Below are 13,665 nucleotides of genomic sequence, written 5' to 3'. Positions count from 1 at the left end.
TAAAAGAGCTATGTACATGGTGGTAAGGGAAAAGAATGTATGTAGACTGAAAATTTCTGTTCTTTGTCATATTTTTCATTCAGGTTTTAGTATTTCATCTTTTCAACACAATTTTTCTTTGCCTGTATATCGATGTACACATGAAATTGAAATCTGGAGGATGTATATAATCACTTCCAGCTATTTAAAAGGTTCTGTTGATATATCATTATTCTTAGAACATCACAATTAAAAAATAAGCTAACATAAATATGTATAAAAAAGATGTGGTATGATTGGGAATAGACAAGTTTTCACAAGAGACTTAATGGCAAAGAAGTTAACAACTATAGGTCACTGTACGACCTTCAACAATGAGCGAAACCTATACAGCATAGTCAGCTATAAAAGGCCTCAAAATGACATCAATTTTAAACAATTTAAAAGAGAAAGGGCCTAATTTATGTACAAAATAATTAAAGAAAAATAAACATGTAACACAACAACAAACGACAACCACTGAATTACAGGCTCCTGACTTGGGACAGGTATATACAGAATGTGGCAGTGCCATATGGTATTTTGAACCCAAAAAAAAGTGAACCCGGGGTAAAAGTTCAAATATCATGCAGGAAACCCCAATTACTACCAATTCTATAATACCATAAAGAGTACTGTGTTAATATTATGATTATATAAGTAAGTCTCTTTTAATCAAGCCAACTAGTAAACTTCTGAAGGGACCTTGTGTATTGATATTCTTGATCTTTGGAATTCTTTATAATGATGCCAGATTAATATTTTCTATTATTGTAAAACTGATTTGTTAAAAAAGTGTAATTGTAATAGAATATGGTTGTGGGAGAATAATGTTTCAAATTACTGGTAATTGGTAGTGAGTTTTTGTCCATATTTTTTTAGACTTAGTCCTTTAGATGTCACATGATATTAAGGTTACATATATAATATTTGTAATTATGTATCGACAGATACAATTTTATGTTTTCCTTTTTATAATATCAACAGATTTATGGAACAGTTATGGCGCAAATTATGAGCCAAACATTAATAGCCTTCAATTATGTATTTATTGAGTCAATTATAAGAGAGCAAATGGCAACTACCAATGTACATGATGTATTATGAAGGGCCGATAACATATAAACCCCAAAGTTAGTAGAGAGTCTTGAACTTGATATATATTTTATTTTTAAATAAAAGTAACATACAGATAGCTTTGGGATTGAAAATCAAACTTTAAAGATTTAGAACTGCTTTTAAAATGTATGATTCCCCTCCAAAAGGTAAGTCTGTAGAGTATAATAAACGAGATGTACTGAATTTCCAGTACAATTTACTTATATAAATTCAAAAAGTTAGGAACTCCATAGATCATATTGATTAAAGGTAAATGCCCTTTAAAACACTGATAACTTCAAGGAAAAGGAAATTGGAAAGCAGATCAATGTGCATTAAAAAGACAATTTACAAAATCAATTGACATGATTATATGCCATGATACTGTCGGGTAACTGTCCTTAAATTTATGTGACCAAAAGTTGTTGTTGAACAAAGCTTCTTTATGGAAGAAGTTTGAATGTACTGATTCTAAGACTAGAATCTCTTTGAACAAAATACACTTTGAGAACAATGCATCTTGGTTCATATATTAATATAATTGTTACTGGAATAAGGCTTTGTGTTTTATATTATTATATAAAGCCTAACCTTGAAATTAAGTATATTATTTACAAATTCTGGCTGTCTTTGTTAGACACATGATCAGAAATTATTTTACATATTTCATTGATGCTGCAAGATCAATTAAGATTTTATAAGGATTTAAATCATGATCTGTAAGAAAGCTTGATCAGACTCAGCTTGGCTTTTTAATGACATAGAATTTCTCTAACAGTGAAATCTTTTAATGACTATAGTTTCCTATGGATGTAGTTTTCATTGTTAAGATTTAAAGGTTATGTCAGGTACGATGAAAATCAATGATAAATCAGAAAAAGGGCATTGAGTGCCGTCTTGAAAGTTTTTCTTGGAGTGGGTCGATCAAAGTATCCAATTTAAACACTTTTTTACTTTCAAAAGGAAGAACATTCTCATTCTTTTTTCCTTTATTAGTTTTGTAAAGAAATTCTATCGTACATAAAAGGAATATGTAAAATTTAAGAGTGTCAGATACTAGGGTAATTCAGAAAATAAATTATACATAATGTTTTTTCAGTGCTTAGTCCTTAAAAATCCAGACTTGAGTACTTCCTTATATGTTTAAATGTTATGTTAATTGACAACAAAAGTTTAGAATAAAAAAAAAACAATTTACAAGGATCCATATAGATTACCGGGTTTTCTACACATTGATATCTTAAAATATGAGTTGGGAGCAACAATGTGAACCTTTTTGGCAAGTAAACACAGTGAATGTCAGAGCAAAAAAGCTTCATATTGTGTTAAGCGGCTGAAATTTTATGATATCCACATGAAGAAAATCCAATTATCTGTTTATAGTTCTATAACTGGTCTTTTCATCCTCCATAAGACAGTTTTACTCTTGACAAAATAGCAAGCTTGATAATGTCTCCTCACACATTATGAAATTGCTGATAATGCCTGCTCTTGTCTCAAAGCTGTGATACAAGATTTACAGAGCCACTGAGCAGGGTGATATAGGTGTACGGAAGAACAAAATATAATTTTATCATGTTTATTGCTGTTCTGAAATTATTCAAATTATGTTCATTTTATTTGTGCTATCAATATTATTTTTCACCTTTACCCATAATTTTCATGTAATAATGTTATCATTTATCTAAGGACAAATAATGTCTGGAACTATAAAAATATTTTCATTAATAATTTATTATGTATTAGATTTAGATTATTACAATTAGATTTTCTAAATGATTGCATTGATTTTATATGGATGTTGTTGAAATAAATTTTAATATAGTACAACCTGGAGTCATTCTGAATTTAGTGAGTTTATTCAAAATTCACATGGGAATATTCTGTTTTAACTTTAAACAAAATGAATGATTACTGCTATTGGGCATTTGGGACAATCTTGTAAATTACATTTTGTAAGGTAGAAGCAAACATCATTCGCATTTAGAAAAAGTAGACTTTGATTTTCACATTTTCCCCTTCAGTCTTAAGTGTAGTAAGTAACACTATTTATATTTAGTAAACAGCTCTGATCAGTAAAACTATCCTTTAATTTAGACACATGGAGGGCAATCTAACATTAGTCAAGGTCAAAGACAGAAAGACAACATCTACACCAAAACAACAGATCATAATGAACTGATTGACCAATATCCACAAAACACTACATAAAAAACTAAAGATTTACCAACTCAAACTATACCAAAATGGAAGGATGAATTTACAGGTGTAACACCACCAAATCATAGTACGTCACATCTAGTTGCATATGAAAAAAGACCCATCAAACTTTGGGAGATGATTATTAGTACTAGTGTTTGAATGCAATATCAAAATTTGAGACAAATGTGTCAAAAATCATACTTTTGATTTACGGTCTCACCCCCTTTGGATTTTACTAACCTTCTATGGATCCGTAGGGGGTTAGTAGCAAACCATATAACTTATAGTAATTGACATTTGTACTGATTAATTAATCCTGCACTTCTGAATTAATCCTTATTAGGAGTTACAATGTACTTAAAACTGCAGTCTGCACCATTAGTCACTAGTGTGATGTCCAAGACAAGTAAAAAAAAAAAAATCGGAATAGTAATTTTTTGCAAATCTTTATTAGACACATAAGGAAAATGTCTAAACAATTGTATTCAGACTAGTAATTGAAAAAAAAAATTGGTGCAGACTGTGTGCTGTAAAAAGTTTTGAGCTTTCTATAAGATCCAAACTAGTAGTTTTACTCTTTTTTTCCAGAAGTTTAAAAATAAAGCAGAACAATTTGTTATTGTTAAGATACTATGGTTTTACTTCCAGTGTAGATTCATATTTTTTGCTACAATGTAATTGATTTTAATACCACCTTGGGAATCTAGAGATATCCTGTAGTCTAAAATCTTGGAGATTCTTATTCTATGACAAAGTTGTTATTGGATTTCAATAAAGATGATACATATAGGTTTCTTCTGTTTGTCTTGGATGAATGCTTCTCTTTGCTTGTTTGGCTTTCAGATAAATCCAGTATTTTTTTTTCAAAGTAGTTAGTCTAGAGAATAAACAACAGTTAATTGCAGATAGCTAATCAATGGCTAATTTGTTTACTTTGTTCAAAACGCAGAGGAATTGAGACGAAAATTGTTTAAAATCTATATCATATTTCAATAGGGAGTTCAGACAATATTGTTTGAAGTTTATGACCTGAATCATTGCAGACAAATTAGTCTATAAAAGGTGAAAAAAAGGTTGTTAAAAAGTGATTCATGTAATACAGTCAATTCTACCATCATGATGTATGGCTTTGGTTTCCATTTGTGAATGGATCTTAATTCTTTTTCATCATTTTTGATTAATCATAACAGAGTCCAAATCAAAACTGTTTTGAAGACTGATGAGAACATGAATGCTTAATCTTCGTTGTATAAATTACCGCATCTTTTTTTTATATTCTGAGAAATTAGAAATAATTTCATTGATACTTTTTTTTCATTTTGAATTCTGATGACACTCATGAAAGAACGTATTGACTCACTATATTGAACATTATCATTTTTGGCTCGCCTTGACAGTCAAAAAGCGAGACATAGGTATGATGTCCAGGTGTTGGCAGTGGTGGCGTCAAAAATGTATTAGTTTGTTTAATTTCAACATTTGCATATAATCAAAATTACCAAATGGCGAGACATGTCTCTGTTATAACAGTTTATTGAAAAATATACATGTGCATGTATAAACAATAACCAATGCAGGAAAATGTTATTGTTCAAGTTAAGGTAGTACTCAGCTTTATTTTTTCCAATTAGGAAGTAAGCTTACAGGAAAGTAGGAAATGCTGTACAATAAAATTCAATAATTGAAAGGAAGCTTTTTAAAATAAGAATTTATTTCCATACATTCATATTGGAGGTGGTTCCCGAGATTGCATGTTAAACCTTATTAAATCTTAATTCAGTGTACTTGGCTTGTTGCAGAAGAGAAATCATTTTAGAATTTTTGCCATTAAGTGAAAACTACAATTTATTTAATGCATACAGAGCTATTTTTGATAAAAATCTCCATTTAAAGGATTAATGTATCTAAAGGGTGATTTCCTGAAGGGGAAAGTAATGCTTGATAGTCGTCTCTTTAATTATGATATACGCATTTTTATCATGAAAGAGGAAATATTTCATTATGCAATCACGAAGACATTTTTGTCTTGTTTCTTAGTTATTGCAGAGGAAGAAAGCCAATACATGGTCCAAATAGCATACACAGATTTGTACAAGTGTCAACCTATACATGTATCCTGTTCATGATTTTTAAGAGAAGAAACTGAATAAATAAAGTGCCATATATGAAAAGTAAACACACAAATTTCAAATTTTGAAAACAATGTCTCACATTTTCTTAAATTATATGAAATGGAATGGTGATGAACAATTATTCTCTCAACTAGAATTAAACTACAAACAAGTAGATAATTTTGTACTGCTGTTTATCTTTCCGATTGCTTAAAATACATACAAGTTGTATAAATGGACAGTACATTGTCATATATTTTTTTCATCAATATTTTACATATAAATATGAAGCAACTCTGTTTAAAGTTTTATTATCCTTAAAAATTAATAAATGATTGATAGTTTAATCAACTGGCATTTGATATTTTTACAGTGGTTTCTTTTTGAATCAATATATGGCCAACTGATAAAAGAATTTGTTCTAAGTTACTGGTTTAAGTGTAGATTTCTCTGTTCTTTTACTCTGGTATTCCCATAACGGTAAAGCAGCATAATTGAATTGTCAATAAGGAATATAAAAATGTTTGAGATATGAATAGTTAGCACAAATTAAATGACTTATTAGCTATTTTATGCAGTCATACATATGTCTGTTGAAACCCTCAAAAGAGTTTTATTGAATTTAGTAATCCAGTAAGAGGAATAGATAAGTTTGCCATAGATTATTACTGTCTGAAGGGATTATGATAACTTTATCATTAGCCAACAATTCCAGTCGACCAATTATGCAACAGTGTTAATCTGCCAAAACAACATAGAAGTCTTATCACAAATAGTAAACCACTGATGCCACCATTGTAAATGCAATCTATCCTTTATGCCTTTATACATTGAGATAAATTCAAAATTTAACTAGCTCAATTAATTCACTGTTAACATGTTGATCAGTTCCCTGTTATAGAACAAGATTAGAACACTGTAAGCTAGCAAGACTGTTAACTAGTGAGATAAGTTCTTTTAACAAGTAAGTTTGGCTCACTGTTAACATGTGATATTAGTACACTGTTAACTAGTGTGAAAATCAACTGTTAACATGTGAGATTAGTCAACTGTTAGAATGTGAGATCAGTCAACTGTTAGAATGTGAGATCAGTCAACTGTTAGAATGTGAGATCAGTCAACTGTTAGAATGTGAGATCAGTCCACTGTAAGAATATGAGATCAGTCCACTGTTAGAATGTGAGTTCAGTCCACTGTTAGAATGTGAGATCAGTCCACTGTTAGAATGTGAGGTCAGTCCACTGTAAGAAAGTGAGATCAGTCCACTGTTAGAATGTGAGGTCAGTCCACTGTAAGAAAGTGAGATCAGTCCACTGTTAGAATGTGAGATCAGTCCACTGTTAGAATGTGATATCAGTCCACTGTTAGAATGTGAGATCAGTCCACTGTTAGAATGTGAGATCAGTCCACTGTTAGAATGTGAGATCAGTCAACTGTTAGAATGTGAGATCTTTCAACTGTTAGAATGTGAGATCAGTCCACTGTTAACTAGTGTGATTAATCAACTGTTAACATGTGAAAAAGTCCACTGTTGACATTTGAGATTTGTCCACTGTTAACTAGTGTGAGATAAATCTACTGTTAACATGTGAGATTAGTCCACTGTTAACTAGTGTGAGTAATCAACTGTTAACCTGTGATATTAGTCCACTGTTAACATGTGAGATTATTCTACGGTTAACTAGTGTGAATTATCAACTGTTAACATGTGAGATTATTCCAATGTTAACGAGTGTGAGTAATCAACTGTTAACATATGAGATAAGTCCAATGTTAACTAATATGAGTAATCAATTGTTAACATGTGATATTAATCAACTGTTAACTTGTGAGATTAATCCACTGTTAACTATCATGAGTAATCAATTGTTAACATGTGATATTAATCAACTGTTAACTTATGTGAGTAATCAACTGTTAACATGTGGGACTTCTGTTAACAATTGTGAGTAATCAAATGTTAACATATTAAATTTATCAACTGTTAACATGTGAGATTAATCCTCTGTTAACATGTGGGATTAGTCCACTGTTAACTAGTGAGAGTATTCAACTGTTAATTAGTGTGATTAATCAACTGTTAACATGTGAGAAAAGTCCACTGTTGACATGTGAGATTAGTCCACTGCTAAATAGTATGAATAATCAACTTTGAATATGTGAGATTAGTCCACTGTTAACTAGTGTGAGATTAGTCCACTGTTAACATGTGAGATTACTCATAAACTATTAACATGTGAGATTAGTCCACTGTTAACATGTGAGATTATTCCACTGTTAGAATGTGAGATTGTTCCACTGTAAGCATGTGAGATAAGTCTACTGTTAACAAGTGAGATTAATCCACTGTTAACATGTGAGATTACTCATAAACTATTAACATGTGAGATTAGTCCACTGTTAACATGTGAGATTATTCCACTGTTAGAATGTGAGATTGTTCCACTGTTAGAATGTGAGATTATTCCACTATAAGCATGTGAGATAAGTCCACTGTTAACAAGTGATATTAGTCCACTGTTAACATGTGAGATTAGACCACTGTTAACTATGTGAGATTAGTTAACTAATGTGAGTAATCAGCTATTAACATGTGAGAATAATCCTCTGTTAACAATTGTGAGTAATAAACTGTTAACATGTGAGATTAATCAACTGTTAACTAGTGTGAGTAATAAACTGTTAACATGTGAGATTAGTCCACTGTTAATTAAAGAGATCAGTTAACCCATATAGAACAAATACAGTACATTGTAAGCCAGGTAAATTAATTCAAAATTAAATATAACCAGCAATATCAATCAGGCAATTATCTCCTTCACCAACCACTAAAATAAGTCATCATGTTACCAGGAATAACAATCAGCTGTTCACCAAAGGATGTTAGATGCCATATCCCAATATCATCTAAAATATGTTAAGGACCCTGCAATAACAAGACATATTACTTAAATAGACACCATCAATATTCATTTCTCATTAGCCAATTACTTTAATATGTCCTTAACTTAAGATAAGTCATCATTGACATCAATATCAAACTGTAATAAATAGCAACATGGCTTAGAGTGAAGTGAAATTAGGTGCACTGTATTGCATTTTTATATTTACCAAATTTTTTATTTCAGAAGTGATTAAAAGTAATGTTACAATAAGGGCATATATAGAACTTAATTATTCCTCATTTATTGTTCTTAACTTAACAAAGTAGGAAGTTTTAAAAAAGATGTTTGAGGTTTTAAATTGAGTTTGCACCTTATATAATTTGCATATGTACTTTAGAACTAGCAGTTTAATTTGAATTCTATTGAATAATTGAACAGAATTAATTGAATACTTTAACAAGAAATTTCCTCTGGGATAATACCATTTAAACAGCAGATATGCATCATTTCTGAAATATGTCAATCACATTTAATTGGAGAGCAGTTTTACATTTCATTTTGATTAAAATTAATTTTCTTGCAGTTGATCCATTAATAAATACAGTAATTACAGAGAATAACTTTCGTTCTATGCAATTGTCTCTATAGAAAAGTACCATAAGAGTTCATGCCAAGTTTTTCTATTTTAGGAAATTTATAATTTTAATTCTGTCACATTATCAAGAATAACAATCTTGTGTTTTGTTGGAACTAATAACTAAAATATTTTTTAAAAGGTTATTATCAGGCATGACAAGCTTTAAAAGATTTGGGATGTATGAAGTGAAAATAAGATGGATCTGAGAAAAAGACAGAAAAAAATGAAAGTGGAAAATAAATAGCAGGATTTTGGAAGTGAGCACCTTGTGTGATACCTTCTTTTTAGATACTGGTTGATATAAGTATTTTATCCTCAAAGGGTTTTATATATCCATTCAAGTTTTAGTAAACATTTCAAATTATTTTATTTTTGTTAACAAACAATTCATAAAGATTCTCTCTTATTAAGAAACTGATCTCATGAATGCAGATGTCATAAATTACTATTCAAAACTGATACTGCCTATGCTAATTGTGTAACCATCATTTCGCTTTAGATTGAATATTTGTTGGTATTGTATTCAATTTATTTTTCTTAGCAGTCCAGAAATGTCAATTACGAAATATTGAAACTTAACACTTCACTTATAAACGAGTTTGATTGACTCAAAATATTTGTAAATTGCCTCAATCTTAATGTCTGTTGTTGACTTTTCTCTTAGATTACTTCCAAGAAATAATAACAGCTTGATTCGTAGGACTCTGATGCTTATATTAGAGCAACTACCAGTGACAAAATCTTATTTAGATTTCTATTTCCAACTCAAATCCAATAAGTGGGATAAATTGATATTTTGATCGAGACTTTTTATGTATTGATTCAGGTTGTTTTCAAATAGTTTCTTCACTATTTAATGTCCGTTTACATTAGCTAAGACGATTTCCATGTCTGCAGTAAAGACGTTTTTAGAACACTTAATTACAACAAAATGACTATTGTAAATCAAGAGAAATGGTAACTGAAACACTTTTTTTGTGGTGAGTTTATTGGAATGATATATAAAAGTTTGAAGCAATTAGAAAAATGCAAATATGGTTACCATGTTTATAAATGGCATCACAATAGAAGAAATTGTAGAGAAAACGAAAAAAGTGAGGGATCTTACAGGTGTCAGAATATGTACCGAAAATTAGTAAAAAAACATAGTTAAAAATATCTATGGTATTGGAATAGATTCTCTTCTGACTTTCTCTTTGTTTCTCTTTATTGTTAGTTTAACTTCAAGCCTTGACCTAAAGGTACTTTATAAACAGCACTATAAAGGTATTGAATTTTTGATACATCAAACTAAAGAAATAAGCACATTGTTAACAAAAAAAAAACAAGTTAAAAAGCAATCTTAACTAGATGAATGGAACTGTTTTAAGTAGTTTAAAACAAAGTAAATGTTTTGTCTCTATAATATATGATACAGGAGTTATTTCTGTTTCTATAACAAGTGAAATGAACATCTTTGTTTTCAACATAACAGACAATTAACTAATAGTTTCTAACTGTTAGTGAGAAAAAAGAAAAAGCAACGACAGCAAGCTCTGACCAACTGGAGCCTCGTGTCTATTGTGATGAAATAAAAGATACTGTATATAGATATAGGAAGATGTGGTGTGAGTGTCAATGAGACAACTCTCCATACAAATAACAATTTAAAAAGTAAACCATTATAGGTTAAAATACGGCCTTCAACACGGAGCCTTGGCTCACACAGAACAACAAGCTAAAAAGGGCACCTGTATGCATTATTGGTACTGTCATACAATTTATTTCGTGTTAGAAGTCTTCTGTAAATGGCATATATTTATCCCAGCTTAAATTGATAAGCGTGTCTGACAAGTATTAAATATTGTTCTGTTTTGGGCTGCAGAAAATCCTCTTAGTAAAAATGCCTATATCGATTTGATAAGGTATGTTGGCTTTTTTTGACAAATGAACATACAAAGAACAACTGACATAGTTGCATAGAACTATTAATTCCTTATCAGATTAATCTTATTTTTAGGGGAAATTGATAGCCAAAGTGGCTCTTGGCAGATAGATTTAATCAAGTTTTCTGCCAGTTTTATTTTGACGTAGAGAATCACTGTTTCTGTGGAAAATATCAATTTGATCAAGTTCGGAAATCTAAATGTTTGGTTATGCCACGATTGATGTGTATATGCCTGCTATCTGTTTAATATTGTAATGATGGATCAGACACATTACAGTGATAAATTATAACTTTCAGTCCTACTAAATCTGCTGTTTGCTATTTCATTGATTGATTGCATATAGATTGAAATGAAATTTGACATTTGCATTTGGTTTCTATATAAATTTGTTCCATTAGTTTTAGACTGACAGGATCGACAAGTGCAGCCATCCATTTCTCAATAAAAATTTATAAGTTGTCAGTGTACTCTGACAGGTTTTCTAACACCATTCAATTGCAAGTTTAGGCAACAATCAAACTTCAACATATAGGGTATCTTGGTCTTAAGTTACACTGTTGTCTTACTTAGACTTTTCTGTAGAATTTATCAAACTTATAAAACCTGCCATTAGTGTACTTGATGGGATGACGTTGCTGTCTCAAATTCTAAGTGAATATACTTGACTGGTATATATAACAGAGTTATTGTTGTCTTCAGGAATTTGTCTTACTCAGAGACTACTATGAAACTAAGCTGCATGTTGTTACTTGTACATGGCAAGATTTGTTATTAACAGAACCCTTGAAGCTGGAAATAGTTTTCGCTGCCATACCATTAGGGAACATAAAAGCCTCATCCATCAATTATTTATAATGTCATTTACCAAATGGTTATGCTCTCCTTTTTGTCTGACTATAGAAAACATTTCAGCTTCGTTCTTGTTTTGTCTTCATCTTTCATTGATTACCCATTTTCATGATAAATCACTTCATAGAATACTACAAAATCATATAAAATTCATATGCCCATGAAAAATTTATTTGCCCTTTGGTTTCATAGAACTATGATTAATCGTGTTACTCCATAGTGGTAAAGCTGACAGGAGCTGTGTGCCATCATAAGGGATTACGGAACCATAACGTGATTAAGCGGACGTCACATTACCTATATTATTTGTAACAATGATTAACCTGCTTATCTGTCTCACCGTAACATTTCCCCGATGAACATTTCCGAATATTATTTACGCAAGAGTTTGCATCTATCTTGTTTACAATACCCAATGGTGCGCTACTATAAGCTAGAAATCATTAACTGAAAATGTGGGGGAAGAATTAATTTTGTTTTTTTACACGCAATTTCCATTATTAACAGATTAGAGATCACTAATGGTTAAAGTCACAAACTAACAATAATGATAACTTTTTGTACAAAATTGTTCTTTTTATATGATTTTGGAAAAAATATCAAAAGGAGTGACAACTTTGTGTAGCAGACATTTATGTTAACAAGTTTTTCTTGAAAACTCGATGTGTGACTGTGGTTTTTTTTGGTATAATCTCAAGTAATTGCCAGTTGAAATGAAATTCACAAAAAAACTCTATACATAACAAAGTGCTTCTCTTATTTGAGTCTATGTGATGATGTTTACATCAACGATACAATTGACATGACTATATGCTAATCAATAGTAACTTAGATTTAATTATTTGTGGTCTATGTATAGTGGTATCTAATTAGTTTTGGTAGAAATGTGACAATGTATTCTCGTGACCAGTCTTTGTCTGCCTCTTTTATGACGGAAAGTGGTACTAAGATGTAAACAAGGTATAAAATATGTATCAGAATTAGTGTGTAAAGTGTTGCAGCTAATTTCTCTGAAGCCTGGACATGTGCACAATTTTTTAAAGGTCACTGACTTTTCTTTTCTTTGCATAAATGATGATAACTATGGTTTGCAATAAAATGTTTTGTGCAATATATAAAAGAACATTTGGTATGAGGGCCAATGAGACAACTCTCCATCTAAGTGCACTACTTAATTGTTATTTTAAAGAAAAACTACCGTAGTATTGCTGTCAGTTGAAGTGACAATATTTTCAGTACAGAATTATTTAAGAGATAATTGTTTATTATTTTAAGTTACATTTACATGGTTTGTTACTGACCCCTAGGATCCATATATTGTAATTAAAACCCATCATGGGTGAGACAGAAGCCAGAATCTCCTATGGATATTACCCTCTATGGATCTGAAGGGGTCAGTAGAGAACCATAAAATAAATTTATCACACACTGGACTTTTTCTGCAATAATTTGTAGAAAAATAAACCATAAACTACAACAACTTCAATTGATGACATCACCATTGATAAGTAAAAGTAATGTCATATGAACCCAATTTGAAATCTACTGACCTCATACAGATCTGTAGGGGTGACCATGTGATGGCTTTAAACCAATCATAACGTCATAATATATATCTGAGGTGCGATAATTATTGAGATATACCAATAGTTTATTTGCCTATTCTTTAATTGACCCTGTAATTAAGGATGCATTTTGTGAGGTGCTTCCCTTGGGAAGGACATAAATGTTCTTGATAATGAAGAGTTTACTGATAAAGCAAATTATCTGTGCTCAAATTGCGTATAATTTGAAAATAAATACAAAAAATTGACCAAGAATTAAATTGATAAAGCCAGGAATAGTTCCTGTAGAATTATAACCGTATAAAATTGATATAATTTTCATGGTCCAAAAACTAACTTCTAATGATAGAAATCTCTGGAAATGGAAGCAAT

General features: G+C 30.6%; 1 protein-coding gene across 7 annotated transcripts in view; it reads left to right on the top strand.

The window, feature by feature from the left end:
* The window catches only part of LOC139485439 (phosphatidylinositol-3,5-bisphosphate 3-phosphatase MTMR6-like), a 57,727-nt gene that overhangs the window by 21,048 nt on the left and 23,014 nt on the right, over positions 1–13,665 (top strand). The gene's annotated exons all lie outside the window — the stretch shown is intronic.

Source organism: Mytilus edulis, chromosome 8 (genome assembly GCF_963676685.1).
Source record: "Mytilus edulis chromosome 8, xbMytEdul2.2, whole genome shotgun sequence".
Taxonomy (NCBI): domain Eukaryota; kingdom Metazoa; phylum Mollusca; class Bivalvia; order Mytilida; family Mytilidae; genus Mytilus; species Mytilus edulis.
This window is presented reverse-complemented; position numbering and strand designations above follow the sequence as displayed.